Raw genomic sequence first — 17,500 nt, forward strand, 5'->3', positions numbered from 1 at the left:
GTACATAAGTGAAAAACAAGGTGGAAAATTAGTACTCCAATACCAAAGGTAGAGTAATATACTTTTTAATAGAGCTGCAAAGTTGCAAAATTATCACAGGATTGTTACTTAGAATTTCACGATCCCGTTCGTCGGACAGCGGAAACGTGAAACTCCGAGGAACAGTTTTTTGTGATGCTTTTGCAGCTTTCATAAAACGTATTAATCAATGGACATACAAAGTATGTCTACCTGCTGGAAATAAATGTCAAAACTCTTATTTAAATGGCCAAAATACTCTGATAATAACCACAGAAATCAACCGTTCCAAGGCAAACGGGCTAACACAATCTCCCAACGTACATTTAGATATTTCGACTCGCGTAGACCGGCTTCTGCACTGCCAAAAATAGCCTCAGCTTCCTCAGCAATCCTTACCCTGATAGAGACTCCCAAACCTTCGTGTTGAAGTCTGCGCTGCAACTGATTCGCTTTGTGCCGAAACCATGGCAGCCACCAGTGTAAAAATAATTTCAATATGGAGGAAATAATTCACGCCATGATTCCGGCGCACAGCAAATCAGTTGCAGCGCAGACTTCAATACGACGAGTTGGGAGTCTCTATCATGGTAACGCGTGCTGAGAAAACTTAGACTTTTTTGCCAGTGAAAAAACCGGTCCATGTGAGTCCAAATACTTAAATGTACGTTGGGAGATTGTTTTAGCCCGTTTGCCTGCGGACGGTTCATTTCTGCAGTTATTATCAATGTAGTTTGGCGATTTAAATAAACAGGTAGACATAATTCCTGTGTCCTTTAATTAATTTTAATTCTTCAGCTATTTAATGCATTTTTGGAACCTGCAATCTCCTATATTATTGATTCCGTTATTATCAATTTTTAAATTATTACAATGGATAATAACAGAGTCAATAGTATCTTCGCAAATTATTTTTTCTTGAATTGTTTTTTTGTCGTGAATTATTTGCTTCATATTAAAGGCGGATGGCGCAGTGATTAGAGCGTCGAACTTACGACCGTGAGGTTAGGAGTTCGAATCTCCGACCGGGCTGCGTGTTGTGTTCTTGAGCAAGACACTTTATTTTACGTTGCTCCAGTCCACTCAGCTGTAGACATAAGTTGTGATGTCTTTGCTGCCAAGCTGTATCGGCCCTTGCCTTTTCCCTTGGATAACACTGGTGGCGTGGAGAAGGGAGGCCGGTATGCATGGGTGACTGCTGGTCTTCCATAAGCAACCTTGCCCGGACTTGTGCCTCGGAGGATAACTTTCTAGGTGCAATCACATTGTCATTCTTGACCGAAGAGGGTCTCCGATTGAAATTATATATATATATATATATATATATATATATATATATATATATATATATACATATATATATATACATATACGCACACTCACACACACACAAACAAACATATACACACATATATACATATATATATACTTAAATGCTTACATGGACATATATACATATAAACACAAACATCTACATACATACTACATATGTGTGTGTGTATTTGTATGTACGTACATAAATACACAATATATAAATATACAATTTTTTATACATATACACACACATACATATATATTCGTACATACTCTAGTTTGTGCTCGTGAATGCATATATGCCTATGTGTATGTGTGTGTGCGTCTGTGTATATAGGTTTTGTGTGTGTAAGTGTGCGTTTGTGTGCGTGTTTTGCTGCCACACTAAGACACACAAATCCTATCTCGTTTAGTTATCACAGGCGATGAAATGAAACGAGATCATACAATGCGTATCTATTTTCACCTTTCAAATCGTCGCCTTTTATAATGGCCACGTCTCTCTTCCTGCTCCGCCATCTTCGCCTCCCTTTCCACCTTCCCTTTTCCACCAACTCAGGTGGTATACGCTGATCGTCCAACGTACCTCCTGTTCAGCCCGGCCCAGCGGACTTTCGTGTCGTCTTCATCGCCTTACTCCGTACAGGATAACGTTACACTACCACACAGACGACTCAACGGGGTAAGGGGTTCCTGCGACACCGCCGTCGTCGTTGTTCATATTGCTGTGGTTATTGGGTTATTGTTGTTCTTGTTGCTGTTGTCGCTGTTACTGCTGTTTAACCTCAGGTCAGCTCCGTCCGAGCAAATCTACGTTCAACAGTATTCCATTCTCGCCTCTGTTTTTTTTTTTTTTTTTTTAGTTTTCTTTTGTGAAAGTGACGGGGTGGGGGAGTATATTACCCTACGCATGCGCTTCTAAGACAGTCATTTGTGGGGGCGTTTGTGAACCGGCAGAATCGTTAGAGCGGCAGTGGAAATGGCGTTCGGTCTTTTCTTTCGGACCTTTAAACTTTTGTTCAAATCCCACCAAGGGGAACATCAAACTTTCCTCCTTTCCAGCTTGATAAGAAAGAAAATTAAAAACAAAAAAGTATAGGGACAGCCGTGGCTGTGTCATAAGAAGCTTGCTTTCCAACCACATGATCCCGGGTTCAGTCCCACTGCGTGGCATCTTTGGCGAGTTTTCTCTACTATAATCTCGGGACGGTGGAGGCGCAATGGCCCAGTGGTTAGGGCAGCGGACTCGCGGTCATAGGATCGCGGTTTCGATTCCCAGACCGGGCGTTGTGAGTGTTTATTGAGCGAAAACACCGAAAGCTCCACGAGGCTCCGGCAGGGGATGGTGGCGAACCCTGCTGTACTCTTTCACCACAACTTTCTCTCACTCTTACTTCCTGTTTCTGTTGTGCCTGTAATTCAAAAGGGTCAGCCCTGTCACACCGTGTCACGCTGAATATTCCACGAGAACTACGTTAAGGTTACACGTGTCTGTGGAGTGCTCAGCCACTTGCACGTTAATTTCACGAGCAGGCTGTTCCGTTGATCGGATCAACTGGAACCCTCGTCATCGTAAGCGACGGAGTGCCAACAACAATAAATCTCGGGACGAAATGCCGCTAAGCATGTTGCCTGTCGTGCTAAAGATTCTGCGAGCTCGCCGCCTTGATATTAAATAATATTGCTTTCAAATTTTGACACAAGGCCAGAAATTTCGGAGTAGTGGTGGTAATAGATAAGACGGCAACATCAATCCCAGCTCTCAACTGGTACTTATTTTAGCGAATTCGAATGGATGAAAGGTAAAGTCAACCTCGGTGGAATTTGAACTCGGAACGTAAAGACGGTTTGAAATGCCGCCAAATTTTTTGCCCTGCATGCCAACGATTCTGCTAGGTCGCCGCCTTTAGGTTTGTTGTAATATTGGTTTCAAATTTTGAGGGTTACGGTTTTAGGGCTACGGTTTTAATGTTAGAGTTTTAGAGTTAGGGTTTTAGGTTTAGGGTTAGGGCTTTAGGGTTAGGGTTTTAAGGTTAGGGTTTTAGAGTTAGTGTTTTAGGGTTAGGTTTTTACGGTTACGGTTAGGGTTACAGTTGAGGTTTTAGGGTTTGGGTTACGGAAAAAATGAAAAATGAAGAAATTGGAGGGAGAGGGGGACAAAAATTTCAAAATATCGATTTTTGGCAATTTTCCGGAATCTCCGTATCCGAAAAGCTGGGTTTTTGGCAAATAAAAAATTTAAAAGAAACAATAATTTGCGAGAAAATGGCGGGGGAGTCTCCGAAAATAGTAGCTGAAAAACAGGAAAAAAAAAACTAAAAGCAGTAGAAATGCACGAACGATTGTGGTGGTGCCATGAAGCAAATGTGCTTCAGATACACTCGTTTATTCATACGAACTTAACTGAGATGAAATATGTCATAAATAACAGTGACAAACGAAATATACACCACCGGAAGTTGTTGCTGACAAACAGCAACAGTAATTTTATTCAGCTGAATACACGTCATTGATTGGTTGAAATTACCTAAATACGACAATTTTAACACGAAATAACTTCGATAATAGAAACTTTTCTCAACAACGCTAAGAGTAAAAGCTGTTCTATATGACACATTCTACCAGTGTCCGAAGTTTCAAAGTCTTTAGTTAAAGAAAATTAAAGAGTTGCCCATCAAAAGGAAAAGATGCTTTGCAAGAAAAAGAGAAAGTAATCTCACAACAAAAACAGCAATGAAAATACTGCGTCCAAAATTGCAAAAACGCAAAAACGGCATCTAATTTTAGAACAGCAAAAAACTGTCGCTAACATTACTATAATAAAAGCAAAAAAACAACAAAAAAAACAGGAACTACAAATAAATGAACGACTTCAAAAATAAGGAAAACTGCCCAAAATAATTAATAATTGGCGCAAGAGTGGCTGTGTGATAAGTAGCTTGCTTACCAACCACATGGCTCCGGGTTCAGTCCCACTGCATGGCACCTTGGGCAAGTGTCTTCTACTATAGCCTCGGACCGACCAAAGACTTGTGAGTAGATTTGATTGACAGAAACAGAAAGAAGCTCATCGTATATATGTTTGCGTGTGTGTGTGTGTGTGTGTGTCCACCATCGTTTGACAATTGATGTTGGTGTGTTTACGTCTCCCTAACTTAGCGGTTCAGCTAAAGAAGCCGATAGGATAAGTACTAGGCTTACAAAGAATGTTCTGCGGTCGATCTGTTCGACTAAAGGCGGTGCTCCAGCATGGCCGCAGTCAAATGACTGAAACAAGTAAAAGAATAAAAGAAAAAAGAATACGATAGAAATTTTTAGCAAAATTGTAAGAACTTTTAGTAAAGTTGAAACATCAAAAACTGTTATTTGAATTACGACAAAAGCAACTGCGGGATTACAATAACCAGGTCGTTAACGTACTAGAAGTTAAAGGGAAAAAACTGCCATTAATTTTGTAAATAATATCTATGACTACAGCAGAAAAGCAATTAATAGCAGTTACAATAAAACAACTACCGAAATTACAACAAAAACAGTTGTGTGAATAAAAAACAAAAAGCTGATATTGATATTACTCGAAAATTACAGTTAAATCACATATCTGGTACCAAAGTTACAACAAAGATAGTTAATCATGATACAATAAAAAAAGTTACTAACATTATTACAAAAAGAGAAATTAAAATTAAATTAGAAGCCGCTATTAAAGTTACGACAAAAACAGCTACAAAAATTATAAGAAAACTGCTACGTAAATTGCTACGAAAATTTACAACAGGCACAGTTCTCAAAGTTACACTAAAATTCAGCTTTTAAAATTGCAACAGCAATAAAAATAGATAATAAGTTGCAAGATCAACAGTTAGTAATATAACAACAATATAGCTAAAAACACTGCTACAACAGGGAAATAGAGGAAAAAACCGGTTATTTAAACCAAACCAACAGGAAAAGCTGTTTCTAACAGAAACGACGATAAAAACCTAGCTGTTACCAATAATACAGCGAAAACTGTTAATAAAATTACAGTAACAAACACCAGAACAATAACAGAAACAACAACAAAATAAACCGCTACAAAAATTACAATAACGAAAATAGATATAACAACAAGCACAGTAATATCACAATGATAAGCTATAGTACAATTTTTAATTTAGTTTTGCCATAGAGTTGCTTTTAAAAGGAACAAAGAGAGGTTTTTGTCTATTATTTTTATTTCATATTAAAATGGACGCTTTTGTTGGTAGGGTGACAGATATATTTCCCCACGCCATTTATTTTTTTGTTGTTGTTATTATTACCCTTGGAATGTATCTTTCACCACTTTTTTTCATTCTCTTTCTCACTCCTTTATTATCTACTACTTATTCTCCCTGCCACTCACAATGCCTCTCCTATATATATATATATATATATATATATATATATATATATATATATATATATATATATACACATACAAAAATACGTCTGTGTGTCTATCTAGTTATCACGCTATCTGCTCTCTTTCTCTGTCACTACTAACCTCTCTATTTCACGCCACTCGAGTTATCCAGCTACTAACCTATAACAAGTGATATTTATGTTCGCGCGGACATACATATGTACGTATATGTGAGTTCATATATATACATATACATATATATACAATATATATATATATATATATATATATATATATATATATATATATAGATAGATATATATATATATATATATATATATATATATATATATATATATATATATATACATATATACATGTTCATATATATATATATATAGATAGATAGATATAGATATATATATATATATATACATATATACATGTTCATATATATATATATATATATATACATATATACATGTTCATATATATATACTCACATACACACACACACACAAACACATATATATATATAAGTATATATGTATGTATCTACTTAAATACAAAAACATTCGTACATACGTTTTCTTTTGGTTAATGTATAACAGTATTATGTGTGTGTATGCATGTATATGAGTACATATATATCTATGTATATATATGCATATATATGTATTTAGACACACATCCCGAGCGTCATACTAATATATACTTTTGTTATTTACACCACCTGTCCTCGTCTGTTGTTATTATTTGTATATTCTCCCATATATATATATATATATATATATATATATATATATATATATATATATATATATATACACACACGTATAAATACATGCATGTATGATAAGAAAAAGAGATAGAGGTGTATATGAATGTGTATTGGAACACGTGTATGAGGAGCCAGCAATCAGTCTGTGTCGTGAGCATGTGTACGTTTGTTTGTCAGAGTGGGTGTGAGTGACTACGTGTATGTGTTAGCATGTATGTGTGTGTGCCTGTGTCCCTCTATGTCTGTAAATGTACGTGTGTGTGTGCATGTGTATGTGTGTGCGCTGAACCAAAAGAAGATGAACATTATTCAGTCAACGGAATGTTCTCCGCCTCACGTGAACTTGGCACATCATGTGTGTGTGTATATATATATATTTATATAGACATATAGCGGCGTACGTACACACTAGTGCTAACCTTATAGTAAGTATGTATCGAAATTTTGTACGACTTTTTTATTCTCTTTTCGCCCCCTCATACTCTCTTCCTCTACCCTTTTTCTCGCCCCCCCTCTCTCTCTCTCATATTTCTTGGCCCTCTCTTTAACTCCCATTTTCCTCCTCGTTTATCTCCCCTGTACCTTTCCCTTTGTCTCTAGGATTTTTTTTTTTTGCAATCCTTCAATCCCGCTGCCTCCTTCCACGTGACCGGTGTCCGGCTAGCCATGATCTTTCTTTCTTGGCCTGATTGCCGACCGCCAACACCTCTTATGTCCATCTCCTATGTTCCTGCCTTCAGGATTTCACATGCCAGCTCAATCTGATTCTTTCTCAGTCGAGAGACACCTGTTGCTATATTCTTGTTGTTTGTGTTCGCAGTTGTGTACAATCTTCTCCGTCTTTTGTCTTTGTTGTCATACACATTCACTAGGTTTCTTACAAAAAATCTAACGCCCGAAACTGTAAGGACATCTGGTAACTTGACTGAAGAAAGAGGGCTACGAATGACGCGTCCTTCTTTTCTCTGTCGTTCTAATTGTCTGCCTTTGTATCGTGTATCTGTACGAATATTTTGTTGTCCTCCATTGCGTTTTTTTCCATTGTGTGTGTGCTTACGCAGGTACTTATATATATATATATATATATATATATATATATATATATATATATATATATATAAGTACATATATATATATATATATATATATAAGTACATATATATATATATATATATATATATATATATATGTATGTATGTATGTATGTATGTATGTATGTATTCATACATCTGTTATTGCGTGCGGTGCTAATATACGAATATTCATACATACACATACATATATGGGGCAATTACATGAAAGCGTATATATGCATTTGTACATATAAATACAAATATAATATATATATATATATATATATATATATATATGTATATATATATATATCTTTATTTGAGAATTATCCACCAATGCGGTGTTGACCACTCATTTCATCGTTCTATATTTACGTATATATTTACGTGGGACTGAACACGGAACCATGTGGTTGGTAAGCAAGCTACTTACCACACAGCCACCCCTGCGCCTATATATGTACCGTGTTTATTGATTTTATAATAAGCTCAACAAAGACTATGGATTTCCTGATGTAGATGCAATGAAAATTATATTGTAACTGTGGATGACATCAGATAGCCCGAATGGTGAATGTGATTTAATCAACATACCAATAGGTATATAACCAAAGTTTAAATAGTTAAACACACACATGTATGTATATAAATAAATAAATATATATATATATATATATATATATATATATATATATATATATATATATATATATATATATAATATTTATACAGACATATATATCTATTTGTAGATGTATATGTATATATATATATATATATATATATATATATATATATATATATATATATATATATATATATATATATAAAATGTTAAGTTTGTTTTAAAATGCATGGACTATTTAAGGAGTGCTTACAGAGAGCCAATGCGAAAAATACAGAGTAGAGAAAATTGAAAACGCAAATCGTAAGCAAACAGATATTGCAATGAGTAACGAAAATAGTCTAATAACGGAGCATATAATATATATATATATATATATATATATATATATATATATATATATATATATATATATATATATATGATTCTAAAACATGAAATTTCGTAACATTGTTTACAAAATGATCCAGTAAAAAGACGATATTAAAAAAATCTGTTGTTTCTCTATCTGTTTACAGCGTAAGTCGAAGGGGACTGAACTCATGTTTGCAAATAATGGCGATTTGAAAATTGTTAGAATTGATGGTTTAAAATTATTTTTAATGCAAAAATTCACGTGTTAGGAAGCAACCAAAAAAACAAAGACAAATGACCGATTCCGGGCATTTTCGACCATGAGGAATCCATTGGTGCGACTCCCAGATTGCTATCATGTAAGGTGTGGATTTCTATACAAGCAACACACACACATACTCGCAAACCAAGTTATACTATTATAGATACATATATATATTTATACATATATATACATACATATATATATATATATACATATATATACATACATACATACATATATATATATATATATATATATATATATATATATATTTATATATATATATATATATATATATATGTGTGTGTGTGTGTGTGTGTGTGTGTGTGTGTGTGTTATATGAGAACATACCTTTTTGCTAGCTCTGTATAATCTTTGCTTGAGAATATAATAATGGCAGACCCTCAGCTTACTCAAGAAATGAAGGGACATGCTGTTATTGTGGTTATAAAGGCTGCGCATAGCGATTTGGAAATATCTCGATTTTTAAAAGTTTCCAGATGTTTCGTCTACAAAGTTTGTAAGGAGCTAGAGACTGAAGATGGAAACGTATCACCAGTATCGAAACATAAAAGCATTCTAAACGCTCTGAAATCACCAGAACACCTGAATTTATCTAGCAAGTTCAACAGACCATTGATTACAATCTCAGAAAGTCTATGTGGTCAATTTCAAAAGATCTCCATGTGTCAGAAGGAACAGTCAAAAATGTTGTCGACGAAGACATCAGATATGAGGAGGAAAGTCTTATATGTTAAGGAAAGTCTTATATGATGAGGAAAATTCTTATACGTCAGAAAAAGCAAAAGAAAATCACTACATCAGCTCTAAAAGTCTGAAAAATTCAGCAGAATATTTGATTTGAATTTTCTCAAACGAGGAAAACTTCAACCAACAACAAAAAAGTTAACAGAAGAAATGACATGATTATGTGCAGACCCTTCTGAAGTTCCAAGTGTTATGCATGCAAAATTTCCTGCAGTTGTCATGGTATTAGGGGTTGTCAGCAATGAAGGACATGTTAACTTTGCCGCTTACATTGAGACTCTGGAAGTAATCGGTCAAGCCCAAGATAGACAGCGTATATTATGGAAGGCCATATGTGTTTCAGTAAGATTTTCCACTATTACATATGGCTCTAGTAACACAGGAATGGATGACTGAAAATGTTTATGATCACACAACCCCTGACATTTGGCCTCCTAATTCCACAGATCTCAATCCATTGGACTATTACATGTGGAGCGTTGTTGAGAGAGAGGTCAATGAACACACCCATAACACCAAAGATTCTTTGAAAGCTGCCATAGTCAGAGTAATGTCCAAAATGAACCAGGACCCCTTGATTCGAGCATGGAGATGATTTAGATCTCATATAGAAGCAGTTGTTGAAGCTGAAGGTGGCTTTATTGAATAAGATTATAGAAAAGAAGGTTTATTTTTAACCTCATAGCATTTTTTGATAAAGTTATCTGTTTTTATATATCTGTTTTGATTTTTTGTAAGCACAAATCTGTCCTCAAATACGCACCCTGTGCGCGTGTGTGTGTGTGTGTATGTATGTTTGTATGTATGTATGTATATATATATATATATATATATATATATATATATATATATATATATGTATATATATGTATGCATGTATGTATGTATGTATGTAAACATATTCCCACCCACCAATCGCAAATTGTTTTCTAAATTATGCGTGCATCTTCGCATGAGTGTGTGTGTGTGTGTGAGTGTGCGTGTGTGTGTGTGTGTGGCTTTATGTGTGTGCATATGAGTATACACTTATGTGTGTGATCCGCATGCGTACATATGCATACCTATTAGGTGTCACAAACGGCTGACGTGTGTACAGTAGTAGAGGGGGGGGGTTAGCGTACTATCTTCACCATCATTAATGTAAGGGTGGAGTGGAGTTGGAGTTGTGGAGTGGGAGGTGTCGGCGGGAGTGGGTGGGGGTAAAAGGGTGGATGAGTATTACTTATAAGAGCACCCCCACCTCTATACTTGCTGTAAATGATCCACAACCACTCACCCCCATCTTTTTGTCTTTTTTTTTGGGGGGGGGGGTTGAGTTTGACCTGTTGTATTTATATCTTTGTATTGTTCGCCCCAAATCTTTGGCCCTTGTGGCCAACGAAAGTATTATTGTTAGTAGTAGTAGTAGTAGGAGGAGGAGGAGTGAGAATAGTAGTTATAGTCGTAGTAGCAGTAGCAGCAGTAGCTGTTGTTGTTGTTGTTGCTTCTATTGTCAATATGCTTTTTTTTCATCATCACCATCATCATAATCATCATCGCAGTCATTGTTGTTGCCACTGACGGTGCCGCTGTTATCATTACTATTATTATTATTATTATTATTGTTGTTGTTGTTGTTAGTATTATTATTATCATTATTATTGTTATTATTATTATTTGAAAGGAAGCTTTGTTAAAAGAAATAAGCGAAATGAAATGAAATATGGCGACCGCATTCTTTCACGCCGTTCTTCCCTTTTCACCTTGTTCCTGCGTCTCTCCCTCACTCTCCTTCTCTTTCTCTGACTAACTTTTCCACCCCTGTATCTTCCTCTTTCTCACCCATTCCAAAAATCTCACCCATTTCTTAACGATCAGTTCCTCTAAGATTTCCCTTGTCTTTTTCTCTCTCTGTTTCTCCTACACTCTTTCTCTATCTTCCCATCTCTCTCTCTCTCTCTACCAAATACACTCACAAGGCTTTGGTCGGCCTGAGGCTATAGTAGAAGACACTTGCCCAAGGTGCCACGCAGTGGGACTGAACCCGGAACCATGTGGTTGGTAAGCAAGCTACTTTATTTCATTCGATTTGCCATAAAGGCAGTACACAGAGTAGATCCGTTCCACTAAAACCTCTTGAAGACAACGCCTCAGCATGGCCACAGTATAACGTCTGAAACAAGTCCTCAGCGACCGGCGCATGGTGGGTGAGGACAGGCCCTCGAGCAGGACGACGGCTACGCAGGTTGTTGGGGGCCAGTCGATGTACCGTGTCGTCCCTTATTGATCGCTGTCCAGAGCCAATGGTCTCGCGAGCTGTCACGCAGGCCGGTCTGAAGCGATCATGAAGGTATTGCAGGTGGGATGAAGCGGTCCTGCTTGGGCGTGGTCACCCGTGGGACGCCCCCCCCTCCTGCAAGTATTGTTTGCTGCGTTGTTGTTGTTGCTGTTGTTGTATTGCTGTTGCAGGCGATAGATGGTGCTGACATAGACATTGTAAGCTTTCGCAACAATCAGGGCACACCGCCCTGCTTGCAATCGGCCGATCATTTGTTCTCTCTGCACTGCTGACAATCCGGTCATACCTGATGTCTCCAATTTACGGATGCGAGAAACGCGGTTCAAGATGATTTTTATACTCATAACCTCCACGAGATGCACGTGCATTTCGGTCATCATGACAAGTGTTTGCGACTGAGACCCACGACATTCAACGGAGCTGCGTTTTGGCGTTTCGTTTCACGGACAGTTGAAAGGTTACCTGCAGTTTGGGTCTCAGCCATAAACAAGCACGGCTAACACCCAAATTGCAGGGAACATTTACACTTACATCTCCGAAATAAATTTTCAAAATTTACCATATAAAAATGACATTTGAAAGGATCGCGTTTCTTTTGCGGTTCAGTGTATATCAGAAAACAGTAGAACAATTGCCGAAGCTGTCGCAAAGTGTTGTTACAAAAGCGAGCGGCTTAACCATGCAGTCACCGTGGCTGCGCCCGTAATTCCATACATCCTTCGCATATTTTCACCTAGCCCTACAAGTAGGTTCGCCAACACTGCTTAGTTTTCTATTCAGGCTTTTCGGGGTATTTCTGTTCCCTCCCCCATTCTTTTTTGCTTCCTTCGGTACAGCCAGCATGTCGGTCAGGTCGCAAAATGGTGCCATTGTGCTTCTGCTCGAATTACCCTTTGTCACTTAAGAAATGCTCCACCCACAGCAATGTGGTTTTGACGACCGACCGTTGTCTTGGACTATCATGGCGGGGATGGCGACAATGGGGATGGCGACGATAGGGATGGCGGAAATGTTGCTTTTTTAGTGTTTTTAGTGACGGAACTGATGTTGGTGGTACGGCTATATCACTACTGCTGATTGTTTCTTCTTCTTCTTCTTTTTCTTCTTCTTCTTCTTGTTCTTGTTCTTCTTGTTCTTCTTCTTCTTCTTCACCACCGCTTCTTCTTCTTCTTCTTCTTCTTCTCCACCACCGCTTCTTCTTCTTCTTCTTCTTCTTTTTCTTCTTCTTCTTCTCCCCCTACCTCTTTCGCCTCCTCCTCCTTCAGTTTCAGCTTCTCCTTCCCTTCCTTCTTCTTTTTCTTCTTCTTCTTCTTCTCCTTCTTCTTCTACTTCTCCTCCTCCTCCACCACCTCTTCTTCTTCTTCTCCACCACCACTTCTTCTTCTCCCCCTACCTCTTTCGCCTCCTCCTCCTCCTCCTTCTTCTTCAGTTTCAGCTTCTTCCCTTCTCTTCTTCTTCTTCTTCTTCTTCTTCTTCTTCTTCTTCTTCTTCTTCTCCTTTTTCTTCTTCTTCCTCTCCACCTTCTCTCATTTTCCTTCTCCCTTTTCTTCTTCCTCAGTTTCTCCCTTTCTTTCTTTCTTTTTTTCTTCACATTTTCCTTCTTTGCTCTTATTTCTCCCATCTTTAATTTTTCTCTCTTTCTCTTCATTCTCCTCATCTTTAATTCTTCCGCCTCCCCTTCTTTCTCTCTTCTTCTTCTTCTTCTTCGTCTTCATCTTCACCTCGTCCTTCCCTTTCTTCTCCCTCTCACCCTCCTCTTCTTATCCCTCTTTCTCTTCTCCTCCACCTTCTCCTCTTTCTACTTCGTCTTTGCTTCTCTTGTTCTTCTTCTTCTTCGTCTTCCTCTTCACCTCGTCCTTCCCTTTCTTCTCCCTATCTCCCTCCTCTTCTTATCCCTCTTTCTCTTCTCCTCTACCTCCTCCTCTTTCTACTTCGTCTTTGCTTCTCTTCTTCTTCTTCTTGTTCTTCGTCTCCCTCTTCACCTCGTCCTTCCCTTTCTTCTCCCTCTCTCCCTCCTCTTCTTATTCCTCTTTCTCTTCTCCTCCACCTCTTCCTCTTTCTACTTCGTCTTTGCTTCTCTTGTTCTTCTTCCTCTTCTTCGTCTTCCTCTTCACCTCGTCCTTCCCTTTCTTCTCCCTCTCTCCCTCCTCTTCTTATCCCTCTTTCTCTTCTCCTCCACCTCCTCCTCTTTCTACTTCGTCTTTGCTTCTCTTCTTCTTCTTCTTCTTCTTCGTCTTCCTCTTCACCTCGTCCTTCCCTTTCTTCTCCCTCTCTCCCTCCGCTTCTTATCCCTCTTTCTCTTCTCCTCCACCTCCTCCTCTTTCTACTTCGTCTTTGCTTCTCTTCTTCTTCTTCTTCGTCTTCGTCTTCCTCTTCACCTCGTCCTTCCCTTTCTTCTCCCTCTCTCCCTCCTCTTCTTATTCCTCTTTCTCTTCTCCTCCACCGCCTCCTCTTTCTACTTCGTCTTTGCTTCTCTTGTTCTTCTTCTTCTTCGTCTTCCTCTTCACCTCGTCCTTCCCTTTCTTCTCCCTCTCTCCCTCCTCTTCTTATCCCTCTTTCTCTTCTCCTCCACCTCCTCCTCTTTCTACTTCGTCTTTGCTTCTCTTCTTCTTCTTCTTCTTCTTCTTCTTCTTCGTCTTCCTCTTCACCTCGTCCTTCCCTTTCTTCTCACTCTTTCCCTCCTCTTCTTATCCCTCTTTCTCTTCTCCTCCACCTCCTCCTCTTTCTACTTCGTCTTTGCTTCTCTTCTTCTTCTTCGTCTTCCTCTTCACCTCGTCCTTCCCTTTCTTCTCCCTCTCTCCCTCCACTTCTTATTCCTCTTTCTCTTCTCCTCCACCTCCTCCTCTTTCTACTTCGTCTTTGCTTCTCTTCTTCTTCTTCTTCGTCTTCCTCTTCACCTCGTCCTTCCCTTTCTTCTCCCTCTCTCCCTCCTCTTCTTATCCCTCTTTCCCTTCTCCTCCACCTCCTCTTTCTACTTCGTCTTTGTTTCTCTTCTTCTTCTTCTTGTTCTTCGTCTTCCTCTTCACCTCGTCCTTCCCTTTCTTCTCCCTCTCTCCCTCCTCTTCTTATTCCTCTTTCTCTTCTCCTCCACCTCCTCCTCTTTCTACTTCGTCTTTGCTTCTCTTGTTCTTCTTCTTCTTCGTCTTCCTCTTCACCTCGTCCTTCCCTTTCTTCTCCCTCTCCCCCCCTCTTCTTATCCCTCTTTCTCTTCTCCTCCACCTCCTCCTCTTTCTACTTCGTCTTTGCTTCTCTTGTTCTTCTTCTTCTTCGTCTTCCTCTTCACCTCGTCCTTCCCTTTCTTCTCCCTCTCTCCCTCCTCTTCTTATTCCTCTTTCTCTTCTCCTCCACCTCCTCCTCTTTCTACTTCGTCTTTGCTTCTCTTCTTCTTCTTCGTCTTCCTCTTCACCTCGTCCTTCCTTTTCTTCTCCCTCTCTCCCTCCTCTTCTTATCCCTCTTTCTCTTCTCCTCCACCTCCTCCCCTTTCTACTTCGTCTTTGCTTCTCTTCTTCTTCTTCTTCTTCTTCTTCTTCTTCTTCGTCTTCCTCTTCACCTCGTCCTTCCCTTTCTTCTCCCTCTCTCCCCCCTCTTCTTATCCCTCTTTCTCTTCTCCTCCACCTCCTCCTCTTTCTACTTCGTCTTTGCTTCTCTTCTTCTTCTTCTTGTTCTTCGTCTTCCTCTTCACCTCGTCCTTCCTTTTCTTCTCCCTCTCTTCCTCCTCTTCTTATCCCTCTTTCTCTTCTCCTCCACCTCCTCCCCTTTCTACTTCGTCTTTGCTTTTCTTCTTCTTCTTCTTCTTCTTCTTCGTCTTCCTCTTCACCTCGTCCTTCCCTTTCTTCTCCCTTTTTCTCCCTCCTCTTCTTATTCCTCTTTCTCTTCTCCTCCTCTTTCTACTTCGTCTTTGCTTCTCTCCTTCTTCTCCTACTTTGGCTGCTACCACTGCTGCTCCTGCTACCACTGCTTCTCCTGTTCTTACTCCTATCGCTGGTTGTAGATTATTTAATAGCTGTCACCGCTGTTAACATTTCTATGCATCATACAGTCTAATGGTGTTGATTTCAGTGATAACGAAGGTAATGTTATTATTTTTGGCATGTTCTTGATGCTCCTCCTGCTATTACGATTAGATGCATGGAAGTTGTTGCTAAATTTTCTGTTGTTGCCGCTATTTCTATTGTGGCTGTCATTGTCATTACGAAATTTGGTAATATCGTCACCGTTTCCTCGCAGTTGTTAAAAACGAAACACAGAAGAGAAGCGCGAGACATTTGACTATGGACTGTTGGACTGCTCGCGGTTGTTTCCGGAGTAAGAAAGGAAGAAAGAGAGGGTTTACTGAGAAATAGGAAAGAGAGTGAGGAGTCCCTATAAAGGGGAGACAATCGCATCAGGGGTTTATGAGTTGTTATTATTATTATTATTATTATTATTATTATTATTATTATTAAGTGAGAGAGCAGTGCATGCCATCAAAGTGACACTGGGGTGAAATATACGAAGCCCAGTATATCCATCATCACTACACTATGCACAGGCATCACAGCCATACGTGCGTGACATGGTGATCTCATATGAAGATAAGCAGCGCATGACCTTGCACGTGGGGACCCAGGTAAAAAATTTTCGAGTCGAGTAGCCCACTCCGCTCAAAAGGTCCCTGAATAAGGGTTATTTTAAGATGCTGAACAAAGCACCCATGTTTCCAGAGATGAATTATCCATGGCTATGATGCTCGTGATCAGAGATGCACATATCGTCAGCTACAGAGGGACATACTCAACTGGTTAAGGTCAAACAGCTGAGCACAATATTTGCTGTAGTCCATCTTTTATACAAAGACAAAACATTGTACAGGACACCACTTTCATTCAGTGAAGATCAGAAGCCATGAGAGTCACTTTCTGGTACTGCATCAGTGCATTTATTATTATTATTATTATTATTATTATTATTATTATTAGTTTATATAAAGGACTGAAGTAACTCAGCAGAAATATAATAGATATATAGAAGAGTTCTTTACTTTTGTATACGATTGACACAATCCGTCACTAAGGTAAACATAGCGGACGTAATCCATCACTATGGCCAACTTAATGACAAAAAGCGCAACTCGAAAGTAACTTATTTATTGGTGCTTTGAACAATATTTCGGCATCTCGTGTGCCTTCAACAGGTTCAAAATAAATGTCAGTCTAATTCATTTTTTAGTTCATATAAAGGACTGAAGTAACTAAAAACTGAATTAGACTGACATTTATTTTGAACCTGTTGAAGGCACACGAGATGCCGAAATATATCGTTCAAAGCGAAAATAAATAAGTTACTTTCGAGTTGCGCTTTTTGTCATTAAGTTGGCCATAGTGATGGATTACGTCCGCTATGTTTACCTTAGTGATGGATTGTGGCAATCGTATACAAAAGTTAAGAACTCACCCCTCTATCTATTATTATTATTATTATTATTATTATTATTATTATTATTATTGAGTGAGAGAGCAGTGAATGCCATCAAAGTGACACTGGGGTAAAATATACGAAGCCCATTATACCCATCATGGCTACCCGTCTGATAAGGGTACACCAGGCACATGCATCACAACCATATGTGCGTGACATGGTGATTTCATATCAAGATAA

At 38.6% G+C, this 17,500-nt stretch overlaps 1 protein-coding gene across 1 annotated transcript in view; it reads left to right on the forward strand.

Annotated features, from left to right (window-relative positions):
• LOC128250966 (uncharacterized) overlaps positions 1-17,500 on the forward strand; it is a 474,572-nt gene that overhangs the window by 109,251 nt on the left and 347,821 nt on the right. The gene's annotated exons all lie outside the window — the stretch shown is intronic.

The sequence above is a fragment of the Octopus bimaculoides genome, chromosome 27 (genome assembly GCF_046866305.1).
Source record: "Octopus bimaculoides isolate indiv1 chromosome 27, ASM4686630v1, whole genome shotgun sequence".
In the NCBI taxonomy this organism is placed as follows: Eukaryota; Metazoa; Mollusca; class Cephalopoda; order Octopoda; family Octopodidae; genus Octopus; species Octopus bimaculoides.